We start from the raw sequence: 12,077 nt of genomic DNA, 5'->3' as shown, positions 1-12,077 counted from the left end.
CCCCAGGCCCCTTCTCCCACCTCATTCCTCCAGTGCTGATGGCTGACACCTTGGCAACTGGAGCCTGGGGAGCTCAGGGTGGGCCACGTCCGGAGGAGGCTTGCTCTGAAATCCTCTGCCCCTCAGGCCCAAGCTGTTTCCCAGGCCTCAACACTTGTGCCCACCAAGTCTTTTCTGTGTGGGCTGAGGACTGCAGCATGATTCAAGGGCACCAGGGACATGCCCCTGCCCTGGGCCCTGCCACCAGCCACTTGCCCCTCTCAATCTCCCTTTTGCCCTCCTGGCTCAGCCCGCTGCCCCCTCCAGGCGCCAGCTCCTCTGGTCCCTCCTTGTCCTGCTGCCCTTGCTCTCTCCTTTCTGCTACATCCATCTGTGCCTTCACTGGGGCAGTTAATTCACCTTGCAGCCTAAGCCCCAGGGTCACCTCTCTGGGAAGTCTTCCTGGGGACCCCATGGGAGAGTCAGGCTCCCCTTCCCTGTGCTTGCACGGCACTCGGTGGCTGTGTTTTCCTCTGTGCTGGCTGCACAAGCTTGGCAGTCTGCCCTGTGCCACTCCCCACTCCAGAAGACCATGGGCCCCTCCAAAACCAAACCAGCAGAGCTCGGGTTCTCAGTGAGGGCTGGGACCACCGTGGAGAGCCCCCACTTGTAAGTGGGAAGACAGAGCAGCCAGCCAGGAGTTGTGTGTGCTGCGCCAGGGCATGGCAGGTTGGGGCGGGGCCAGTCTTCATGGTCCATTTTGGAGAGGCCTTGTGTGACGGTGAAATGTGGGGAGACAGCTCAGGAGGGGGCTGCAGGAATCTGGGCCCAGAGTCCGGGGAGAGGACAGTCAAGGTGTCTAGAGGGGGGAGGGCCTGGTGGGTGGTGGTGCCATCCTGAGCGGGGAGCAGGGAGCCCGTCTGGGAACGTGAGCAGTGGGCAAGTCAAGTGGGGGGAGCTCAGCCCAGTACATCCTCTCCTCAGGGGTGCCCTCTTCCTAAGCCCACACATTGCTGGGGCAGGTGCCTGGTGCCCAGGGCTGTGGGTAGGGTGACAATGGTGGGATTCTGACACCTAAATCCTGGAGGTGAAGTGGGTGGGGGTAAGGAGGAGTAGAGTGGGGGGCAACACCAGCTGAGCAGCCCCTATCTACCCCATGAGTTCCCTTACCAAGCTGGTGGGGCTTGGCAGTCGGGGCCCCCATCTGAAAGCTGCAGTTATGGAAGCCAGAGAGGTACCAGAGCAATGACTTGATGTGAGGGATTCTGACCCCCACATCAGAGCTCAACTACGGTGTCCTCCAAATGTTTCCCTGACCCTTGCCATTTCCAGACTCCCACACTGGGAAGGAGAGCAGCAGGGGTGGGGGGGCGTGGGCCCAGTTCACAGTGGACTCCCTGCATGACCTGGGGCAATCTACTGCCCCTGCTGAGCTTCCGTCCCACCTCCTCAAACCCGAGAGAATAAGTGAGCTTGGTTGTTCAAGTGGCCAGGCCATAGTCAGCACCCAGCTCCTGGAAACTGCTCAAACTGAGAACTGTTTAGCAGAGCTGAGGCTGGGGTGTTGATTTGAAATCTGAATCACCTGGGAAAATCCTGGGCCAAGGAGTTGGGTTGAGGAGTTTAAGTGCACGCGCAGCTCCAGGGCCTCAGTTGCCACCTCTGAGGAGGGGCCTCAGCGGCTGGTGCTCTGGGAGGGCAGGCCTGCGCCAGCTCCAGGGGCTACCATCTGCCCTGCTCTCAGGACCTCCTAAGGCAGAGCCCACCAGATGCCCAGCTCCGCCTGCTGTCCCCACCGTCACTTCTGGCCACTGGACTGTGCCTGCCCACTGAGTCCCCCTGAAAGGCGCAGGTGAGTGTGGGAAAGGTGGGCCCAGCAGCCCCGGGGCCTGGCTGAGGCATGCACTGCTCCTCTCTTCCGGGAGATGCTCAGACAGGGCCCCCCCGGCGGGACTGGAGGCGGTCAGAGAAGGACCTGTGGATGTGGCTGGCAGAGAGCAGGTGGCATCGGCAGAGCTGGCTGGCCACCTGCAGGCGGCACTGGAGGCCCGGTCGGAGCAAGTGCAAGTGCTGCAGAGGCAGGAGGGCGAGCAGGACTTGGCAGGGCCCGGCATGAGCTGCTGGCTCTGAAGCAGAAAGTGAGGCTCCGTCCTCTCTCCTTGATCTGCCTGGCTTGTCCGCAACCCCTGGGAGGTCCCCTGAGCTAGCAAGGTCCCCTTACCAGGCTGAACTGCATCTGGTGTCATGCTCTCAGGAAGGAGGCTTGTCAGGGTCTGGGGCATCCAAAGGAGACCAAGGGGGATCAAGTCCCCAACAGGGCTGCTGTGAACAATGTCCTCTGTGAATGGCGCCCCTTGGAGGTGTGCAGTGCATGCCTGGTGTGGCTAGGGGCACTGGATGGAGGCAAAGGAAGGGCCGCGGTCCCTGTGGAGACCCTCCCCCAGAGAGAGTTGGAGGGAGGTGGCTTGTTTTAGCTCAGTGGACAGAAGAGTTTCCTTAGAAGCTCAGTGGCCCCTGGTGAAAGCTGCAGTCCCCAGGGAGAGCAAGGGGACTATGCAAGCTGAGACTTCTAGGGGAGGTACCCAGCATCCCTACCCCATGTGAGGGTGTGGACAGCGCCACCCTGTGATGGCCTAGATACTGAAACCTTTAGTGACCTGGGGGTCTCAGCCCACAGCTGACCCTCCTAGAGTCACTGCTCCCTACCAGGCCTGAGGTGACCTAGGGGACCCAGCTGACAACCTGTCTCCTCATGCCTGCCCACTTTCTGGCATTCCATGACAGCATCCCCAGTCCTGTTGCGGGAGCTCCAAAGCCATCAGCAGCTGGGGTGGAGAGTTGAAGTGTTTCAGGTCCAGCTGGAGGTGGAGGGTTGCACATCTGGTGCCTGTAGTGATAACAGCCAGGCAGACTCTCAGAGCTGTGGGACACAGTCCCTTTTGTACAAGCCAAGGCACAGGTCCATGCTGGGCTGTCAGCTGGGCCCCTGGCTGGGCTTGTCACAGCTGGTGGAGCAGACAGGGCACCGTGGAGTCAGCCTGCTTTATCAGAATCCGCAGACACTGCTGTGCCTGGCAGGGTTGGGGTGGGGGTGGGGGGTGGAGAGTAGTCAGGGCCAGCCCTCTCCAGGGGCACCATGCTGCCTTCAGCCCTCCCCCCAGCAGGTGGAATGCTCCCTGGCCTGCCTGGAGCAGGACAGGCACCAACTATGGGGATCTCAGGGACAGGAATGGAGGAGGCCAGACCAGGACATAGAAGACAAGTGAGGGTGGCGGGAGATGGGGAGGGGCAGAGTGGCAGAGGACAGGCAGACAGTTCCTCTGCCCCCAGGATCCTGCTACTACGGACACAAGTGGAAAAGGCCCAGCGGTGTTTGGACCAGATGAGCTGACATCCCCTTGGCCCAGAGTCCAGCCTGGGGCCCCTTGGGGTAGGTGTGACCCCAGAGCCCCCCTCCAAACTGGTGCATGGCAGGGCCCTGAACACTGGCCCTGCCACACCTTCAGCCCTGCCCCATACTGCATTCTTTGGTCTTCACTCTTGGAGCAGTAGCTGGGAAAGGAGGGCAGTGCAAAGGCTTCTTCTGTTCAGCCAGAGGGGAACCCCTACACAACATTTGGGAAGACCCTGCGATCATCCAGCCAACTCTCCTCCTGGTTCAGATGGGAAAATGGAACCCAGAGGGTAGGGAAGAGCTTGTTCAGAGACATAACTGTGGTCTGGAGGCTGGGAGGAGACCCCAGGATCCTGGACTGAGTGTACTTGCAGGAGATGCTGGTGCCAGGCCCGCAGGGCCAGGAGTAGAGCTGGGATGGGGACGGGGCCCAGGTACTTCAGGGCTCAGACGGAGTCTCGATGGGGGCAGCTGAGACCCTTTCCCAGGCTCAGGACACAACCTTCCTGCAGGAGTGGCTGCTGGTGCTCCCCCAGGTGGGTCACGACAGCTGGCAGGGTCAGCCCCACAGGGCACCCAGGGCACCAACTGAGCCAGGCTGTGCCCACATGTGCCAGGGGCCAGAAAAGCAGGGGAGCCTGGGCCTCTCCTTGGAGAATTCCGAATTTGGGGGAAGGGCTCTAGGGATACCATGGAAAAGACAATGACCAGGAGGGACAGACTGGAGCAGGGCCTCACACAACACAGCTCCAGGGAGCACCATTCTCCCTGTGGGCCCCAGAAACAGCACCCTCTGGTGGTGGGCACCCAGGTACTGTCCAGCCTTCAATCATTTGCTCACGAGTCAAAGCCTGGAGTTTGGAGAAGCCTCTTTGGGCTGGGGTGGTCAGAGGAGGCCCCTGGAAGGGTTGAGTCCCACCGGATGAGGAGGAGGGGACTGCATGGGTAAGGGCCTGGGGACTGGCTTGAGCAGACAGATCCCAGCCAGATGAGGCCCACAGCCCTGGTGGAGGCTAAGCCATGTCTTAGCCTGGGTGGAGTGGGGGGGTCTTCACAGGTGGACAAGAGACTCTCGGAAGAGCTGGGCCAGAGCCACTAGCGACTAGGAGTCTGCCTGGAGCAGCTGCAGCAGCTGCAGGGAGAGCAGACAGTGTTGGAGGGCCGCGTGCAGGCCTGGAGGCCGAGTGCGCCAGGCTGCTGGGGGAGAAGTCAGTGCTGCTAGCGGTGTTGGGGGTGGCCCCTGGCCAGGCAGCCTGGTAAGTGGCTCTTCAGCCCACCCCCCCAGAGTGTCCAAGCTAGGCTGGGGTGGTGTCCTGCTGTTATACTTGGTGGGATGGCCCTGTGGGCAGGAGGTCACAGCTGGAACAGCCCAGAGCCCCAAACCCTGAACCACGTGGCCAAAGCCAGACTCCCTTCCCCAGGTATCAACACTCCTGGTTGTCACGTTCTGGCTCTTTTATGGGAGCATGTGGGAAATCTTTCAGCTGCTGCAAGTCCTGTCTCCCCTCCACGTGGCTGAGCCCCTCCTGCTGGCCCAGGGCCAGGCTGGGGGGAGCTGAGATAACCTTAGCTGCTGGCCTCAAGTCAGGATGCCTGGGAGTAGAAGTGCCCAGGACAGAGGGTTCCGTGTGTGCAGGGAGCCATGAAGGAGATGTCTCTGCCCCCGTCTCATTCCAGCCAACACACATAATGAGGACATCCAAGCAACTTGGAAAGAAATCATTGAAAATGGAGTGGGGGCCATCTAGGGTCCATGCTGCATCCAGACTGCCCCATTTCTCCTAGCACACTCCTGGTCCAGGAGGTCCCAGTGTCCCTCAGGAAAGAGCCACAGGAGAAAGAATCACATCCCCGGCTTCATGAGAAGGTGGCTGAGTACCGGAAGGCACGCTGGCACCAGGTGGCAGTTGAGCCTGCAGAGACTCCAGAGACAGAATGAGGCCTGACCTCCCCAGGGGGGTGCTCTCTGTCCATCCCCTTCCTCTCCCTCCCCACAACCTCCTCCCATTCTCTTCCCCACGGCCCTCTCTTTCCTACTGCAAGCCAGTTAGTCTCTTCCTGCTTCTTAGGATGCCCTCTAGCTTTCTCCTACACTTCCTTCCCTTCTTCTGCCTCTTCCTCATTCTGCTCCATCATCCACTCATTCATTCATTCATTCATTCAACATGCACTCACTGAGCATCTGCTACATGTCTGGCCCTCTTCTGTGCATAGGATAACCAAAGTCGTATCAGACCACTCCTCGTCCCCAGAAGCTTATGGTTTGGGCCACACAATCATCGAGCAGGCAATTACAATTTAACATGACTGATGAGGGGAGAGGCATATGGGAGCTGGGAGCAGGGGCAGCAGATAGGAAAGTCCTCCCCAGAGAGGGCGTTTCTGAGCTTCTGAACCCTCATGAAGGAGGTACAGGCATCTTCCAGGAGCAAAGGAATGAAGGGCATCTCAGGAGAAGAGAAGAGCATGTGCAAAGGCCCAGAGAGGAGAGACATGCAGGTGGGGGTGTTGTCAATAGTCCCTGACCCAAATGAGAAGTGGAGGGGGCAAGGGGGTTACTGTGAAATGTGGGATGGGGGCCAGAGCAAGGGCTCAGGTTTCCCATGCCCTGTCCACTGACTTCAACTCCACCTTGGTGACTGCCTCCTCCTGGCCAGTGTCCTCCCTTAGTCTCCTGAGCAAATGTACGTGTGCACAGGCAGACAGACAGACGAATACACACACATACCAAGATGCACATCAGGCACTCACCCAGAGACACAGGCACAGGCTCCCAGGCGTGCACACCAAGAGACACAGAGAAACAGATATGACGCCAAGGAGGTGGCCGGGAGCCCCAGGACGTGGAGCTGTGAGGTCCTGGGACTGATCCGTGGACCTGGAGGGAAGGAGCGGGAGAGAAGGCTCTGCAGCAGGGCTTGGCTGGCTTTGGGCCCCATGAAAGCTGGAGTTGGTCTGAACCAGGGTCCAGAGCGGTGCTCTGCACGGGCTATTAGTTCCTCAAGGAGGCAAATTTGCAATGATACCTGTATCATCATACAGTCTGCACCTGTACATTTGTATAGAAAAACTTGGTTTTTGTCTCTCTCTCAGCCCAGACCCCTGAGGGTCGGAGGTTGTCTCCTCGGGGCCTGGAGGGACTCTGTTCTTTATGCAGTGTGTGCGCTAGTCAGGTTGGAGGCCTGCGGTGGAGTGTGTGCTGGGCCTTCTGAGCAGATTCAGGCTCCAGAAGGAAGGAAGTGGCGCCAGGTGAGCCCTAAGCAGACAACATGCAAATACCCCATAAACCAGGGCCAGTTTGGGTCCCAGCTCTCGGGCCTTCATGCCATGTCTCCTCTCCCTCCAGTCCCCAGGGAGGCCCGCCTTCTATGAGCAAGGGGGGGCCCCAGGCCCGGGGCTTGTCCAGGATGACCTAGAGTTCAGCCCTGGATCATGAGCAGGGACCTGTGGGGACAGCCGATGGGCCAAACTCACGCCAGGGCAGAGGCTCTTGGGAGGTGGAGCAGCAGCTAGATATCAACATCTGGCTGGCAGGGGATGCAAGGGGCTTCCAGGGCCTCTAGCAGTCTTCATCTCCAGTCCCATCCCCAACCTCAAGCTCCTTCCACCCTGACCCTCTCTGGGTCTCTACCTCAGTCTGTCTTCCTCTTCAGTCCTAGGATTCTGTGGTCTTCACCGTCCCCAAATTAGTAGTTAAGATTGTGGGCTCAGGAACCTGAATATCGGGCTTAACTCCTGGCTCTACATTATACTAGCTGTGTGACCTTGGGCAAGTTACTCCACCTCTCTGGGCCTCATCTGTTAAAAAACAAACAAACAAAAAAAAAAACCCAAGAACATTAACAGTTCTCCTCCCCCGTCAGCTGGCTGTGAGGGTTAAAGTTGACAAGCATGTCAAAGGCTCAGGGCTGTGCTGAACACAGCATGCAGTCATGAGATGTTAGCTGCTGTTATTACACACTTCATGCGGCTGCAGGCATGGCCACTTTGAGGCCAGAGTCCCCTTCTAAGTCAAGGTTCCTTTGGGGCCAGAGAGCTGCCACATGGGGTTGGACCCCCTTCCCCTCTGTGGTAGTTTGCTGGGGCTGCCATAACAGAGTGCCTCAAGGTGGGTGGCGTCAACGATAGAAACTTACTGTCTCAGAGTTCTGGAGGCTGGAAGTCTGAGATCAGGATGTGGGCAGGGTGGTTCCTTCTGAGGGCTGTGGGAGAATCTGCCCCTGCCTCTCCCCCACTTCGGGTGGTTGTCGGCAGTCTTGGATGCTCCTTGGCTCGTGGACGCATCACCCTGGTCTCGGCCTTCATGTCCGCAAGGTGCTCTCCCCGTGCGCAGGTTTCTGTGTCCAGATTCCCTTTATAGGGCCACCGGTTATACTGGATTAGGGCCAACTCTAATGACCTTATTTTAACCTGATTACCTCTGTAAAGACCCTGTCTCCAAATAAGGTCATATTCTGAGGTACTGGGGGTTAGAACACAAACATGTCTTTTTTTGGGGGGGACACAGTTCAACCCATAACAACCCCAGTTTGCTTCCTTCTATCTTCCTGTTGGGTGGGTTGGGTGTGACTTGGGATCTCGGGGGCCCGGCTGTTCCCTGTCTCATTTTTAGGACCCTGACACAGCTGCAGAGAGGCTGGAGTGTCCAGGGGAGGGGCCGCTGTGAGTAGGGGTGGGCGTCACTCAGTGAGCCCCCAGGCACCTTGTCCACATCCGGGTGAGGGAGGCCAACCGGGGTCCAGGCTGGAGCTTGGGCTCCTCTCTGCAGGCTGAGCCCAGACCCAAGAGCCTGTGTGAGGGTGTCTGCGGGCACGAGGCGGGGGGGCTCCCTTCAGGTGCGGATGCAGTCTGCCCCTTCACTGCCCCTCTCTGGCTAGCGACAGGAGTAAGATGCAGGCTCTGGAGAAGGAAAACAACCAGACGGCTGGTGGGATCCAGAGGTGGAAGGTGGGGAGGAGCTGAGGGCTGCGCGGGTGGGGTGAGGTGGGGCCCACCTGGGGTCAGGGACCCCAAGGAGCCCTTCCTGATGACCCTAGAGTCTTCTCCAAACCTGACGTCAGGGACCTAGTGCAAAAAAGCAGGAGGCCTGGACTCTGCCACTGTCACCAGCCCCTTTCCCTCACGGGGCCTCCCTTCCTGTATAATGGGTCTCAAACTCTCTGCCCTGGCCCCTGTAGTACCTGGGGGCTCAGGTCCAGGGGTGGGGCCTCTCGGGCTGAGGCAGCCCCTCTGTCCACAAATGGCCCAGGGCCTATACTCCAGGCTGAGCCGGATCCTGGGGGCAGGAGCAGGACTTCCGGGGCAGCTGGCACGGGAACCTGCAGCGTCAGCTGCTCAGGGTGAGGGTTGGGTGCCCTCAGGTCAGTGTGGCCTGGGCCTGCCCAGCCCCCAGGAGAGGCACATGAGCACCTGGACAATCCAGTCAGCCTAGAAGGGGCCAGCAGCCCAGGTGCTCCCGCGTCCTGGCCACCCGCCCTCTTCCCACAGGCACAGCCCCCAGAGTCTGCATGCGGAAGGTGGGCTCCACCCACCCCCAGCCCCTGTGGAGATCTGGGCCCAGCTTGGCTTTTCTCTGAGGACAGACTGGTATTTACTGAGTGGGCACCGGCCAAGCCCATGCCCCTCAGCCTCCAGCCCCACGGCTGGTGGGCCGCTGTGGAATCATCCCTGGGCCTCTCAGGCAGCAGTTTCCAAGAAGACAGAGATGGGGTGGTGGCCTGGTGGCCTTGGGCAAGCCCCTTGCTGTCTTTGGGCTCAGGTCCCCATCTGTACACTGGGAGTGGTGTTGGCCAGACTCAGGGGTTCTGACCCTCAGTGATCCTATGCCCTTAGGCCCTTTACCCATTGGGTCACTGTCCCTGGGTCACACTCTCTTTAGCTTTTTAGAACTGGGACTTGCGGCCGGCCTGGTGGCGTAGTGGTTAAGTTCGTATGCTCTGCTTCAGTGGCCTAGGAGTTGCGGGTTCGGATCCTGAGCGTGGACCTACACGCTGCTCATCAAGCCACGCTGTGGCAGCATCCCACGTACAAAATGGAGGAAGATTGGCACAGATGTTAGCTCAGGAACAATCTTCCTCAAAAAAAAACAAAGAACTGGGCCTGTGTCCCAGCCAAGTGGCCCACTGGCTTTGGTTGGACTAGTGATGCTTAGAATGGGGTGGGGGTGAGGGGACAGGGTCCTGCTGTCCCCACCAGGCCCCAGGAGCTGCCAGAGGAGCTGGAGAAGTGTCCTGGGGGGCCCCACCAGAGGCGGAGGGGAGAGCTCAGGGGCAGGTGGGGCAGAGCTGCTACAACCCCTGCAGAAGGTGATTGCTGCCCTGGGTGGTCCTGGCTGCCCTCCCTCAAATCAAGCTGGGGGTAGGGCTGGAGGTGGGGCCTTCCAGGCAGAGGACAGGGCTCTGTCTCCCTTTGCTGTGTGGACTGGGCCCTCTCAGACCACACTGGGCCCTCATGACCAGGAACCAGAGGAGCTGAGACCGAGGCCACCCAGAGAAGTGAAGGTAGGGCTGAACTTGCGAGGCGGGGAGGGGAGGTGCCTGGTTTGTTGGAAGCAGTGAGTTGGGATCAGGGCGTCTCCACCGAGGGCCAAGAGCTGAGCCTAGAGCTGTCCCAGGCAGACCTCCAGGCTGCCCTGCCCTTGCACTGTCTCAGGGTAGCTCTGGGAGGGGACCAGTGACTCACTCCTTGGCAGGGTGGCCTCATCAATCAACACAAAGCAAGTTCGTGGGGACCAAGGCTCTGTGGGCCCGGCCTGGTGCACAAGGACCCTGTGCAGAGGGACAGGGGTGTGGATCTGGAGATGGAGGGTTCCGAGACCTGGGCCTGCTCTCCCTCCTCAGGGAGCCCTCAGGCAAGTGGTACTGGTCATACGGGAAGCAGCGAGGGAGTCTTACCCATCAGTACTTATGGATTCAGGAAATTTTCAGTCCCCTGTACAGTTTGGAGGGGAAGAATGAGGCCATCTTGCTCCCTTCCCCCAGTGCTTTTCCATCAGCTTCTCCCAGCACCTGATAGCCTTCTGTTCCTTCTTTCGGTCAAGGCATAGTCCCAGGCTGGGCCCTGTGAGAACGGAGCTCTGATGGGGTGATGTCCTTGGGGAAGCACTAGATCAGCATAGGAGCCAATGCCCTCCACTGCTGCCCCCCTTCCCAGACTTCTCTGCAGGAGGTGGGCTCAGAGCTGGCCCAGATGTGGGCTGAGCCCGAGAAAGTCTGGGACATGCTGAAAGCTCGGGACTCAGTGCTGGAGGCGCAGCAGCTGGCCCTGGAGGGTGCCCAGAGCCAGGTGCTCAGCACCGCCCCACCTCTGTGCCTCTGCTAGGCATGCATGCCCTGGGAGGGACCCCTAGCCTCCCCCATGCCCAATCCCTGGTGCCCACTGTGGCCACTGACCTCCCCTCCCCAGACTCAATCCAGTCCCTCCCAAGCCCTCACTGCCCCCACCCCCAAGGGCTCAGGCCCTGGAATGTGCTCACTGCCTCTCTCCCCTCCCCCCAAGGCAGCAGAGAGCCTTGCTGAGAAGCTGGGGCTGGCGCTTGTGGAAAAGTGAGGGCCCTGGGGTAGGGGCACCCGGGTCTGAGGGGCTCTGGAGGAGAAACCCCCCTTCCCTCACAGAGATGCTCACCAGACCCCCCAGCTCTTCCCCTTCCCCTGAGGACCTAGGGCAGGTGGGTGGGGGCACTAGGGGACACACTGCGGAGAGAGCCTTCTCACCCCCTGGGGGGACACTGCTGGCCTGGAGCCTGATTATCTCCTGCTTTGCCTTCTCCCCTCTGAAGAGGGAGATACAGGGGAAGAAGCAGGAGGGGGCGTAGCTAGGTGGGCTCTGGGGGCACAGGGAGTCAGGATGTCTGGGTTCCTTGGCCAGGATCACGGATGGAAGGAGAGTGGCCTTCAGAGCTGAGAAGTCCTGTGCTCGAGTCAGCTCTATCCCTGACCAGCTCAGTGAGCTTGAGCAAGTCTGCCTTCTCTAAGCCTCAGTTTCCTCATCTGTAAAATGGGGACACTAACAGTACTACCTCACAGGACGAGATGAGGATTCCATGAGACAGTGCACCTGGCACAGTCCCTGTTTCTGGTCCCCCTGAGTCTCCCTTTACCTGGGGTCCGGATAGGAGGAGTCAGCACTAAAGCCAAAAAACCACGGAGGTGTGCCCAAGACCAACTGCATACAGGGCTCTAGTCACAAAGTCTATCCACTGTTCTATCAACAAGGCATTATTTGGGGCCGGCCCCGTGGCGTAGCGGTTAAGTGCACGCGCTCCGTGGCTGGCGGCCCAGGTTCGGATGCGGGGCGTGCACCGATGCACTGCTTGTCAAGCCATGCTGTGGCAGCATCCCATATAAAGTGGAGGAAGATGGGCATAGGGCCGGCCTGGTGGCTTAACAGTTAAGTGCGTGCGCTCCGCTACTGGCGGCCCGGGTTCGCATCCCGGGCGCACACCGACACACCGCTTGTCCGGCCATGCTGAGGCCGCGTCCCACATACAGCAACTGGAAGGATGTGCAACTATGACATACAACTATCTACTGGGGCTTTGGGGCGGGGGGGAAAGGAGGAGGATTGGCAATAGATGTTAGCTCAGAGCTGGTCCTCCTCAGCAAAAAAGAGGAGGATTAGCATGGATGTTAGCTCAGGGCTGATCTTCCTCACAAAAAAAAAAAAAAAAAAAAAGGATGGGCACAGATGTTAGCCCAGGGCCAGT

Source organism: Ceratotherium simum, chromosome 3 (assembly GCF_057802395.1).
Source record: "Ceratotherium simum simum isolate JZ-2026a chromosome 3, ASM5780239v1, whole genome shotgun sequence".
In the NCBI taxonomy this organism is placed as follows: domain Eukaryota; kingdom Metazoa; phylum Chordata; class Mammalia; order Perissodactyla; family Rhinocerotidae; genus Ceratotherium; species Ceratotherium simum.
The sequence above is the reverse complement of the archived record's forward strand: the minus strand, read 5'-3'. Positions refer to the sequence as shown.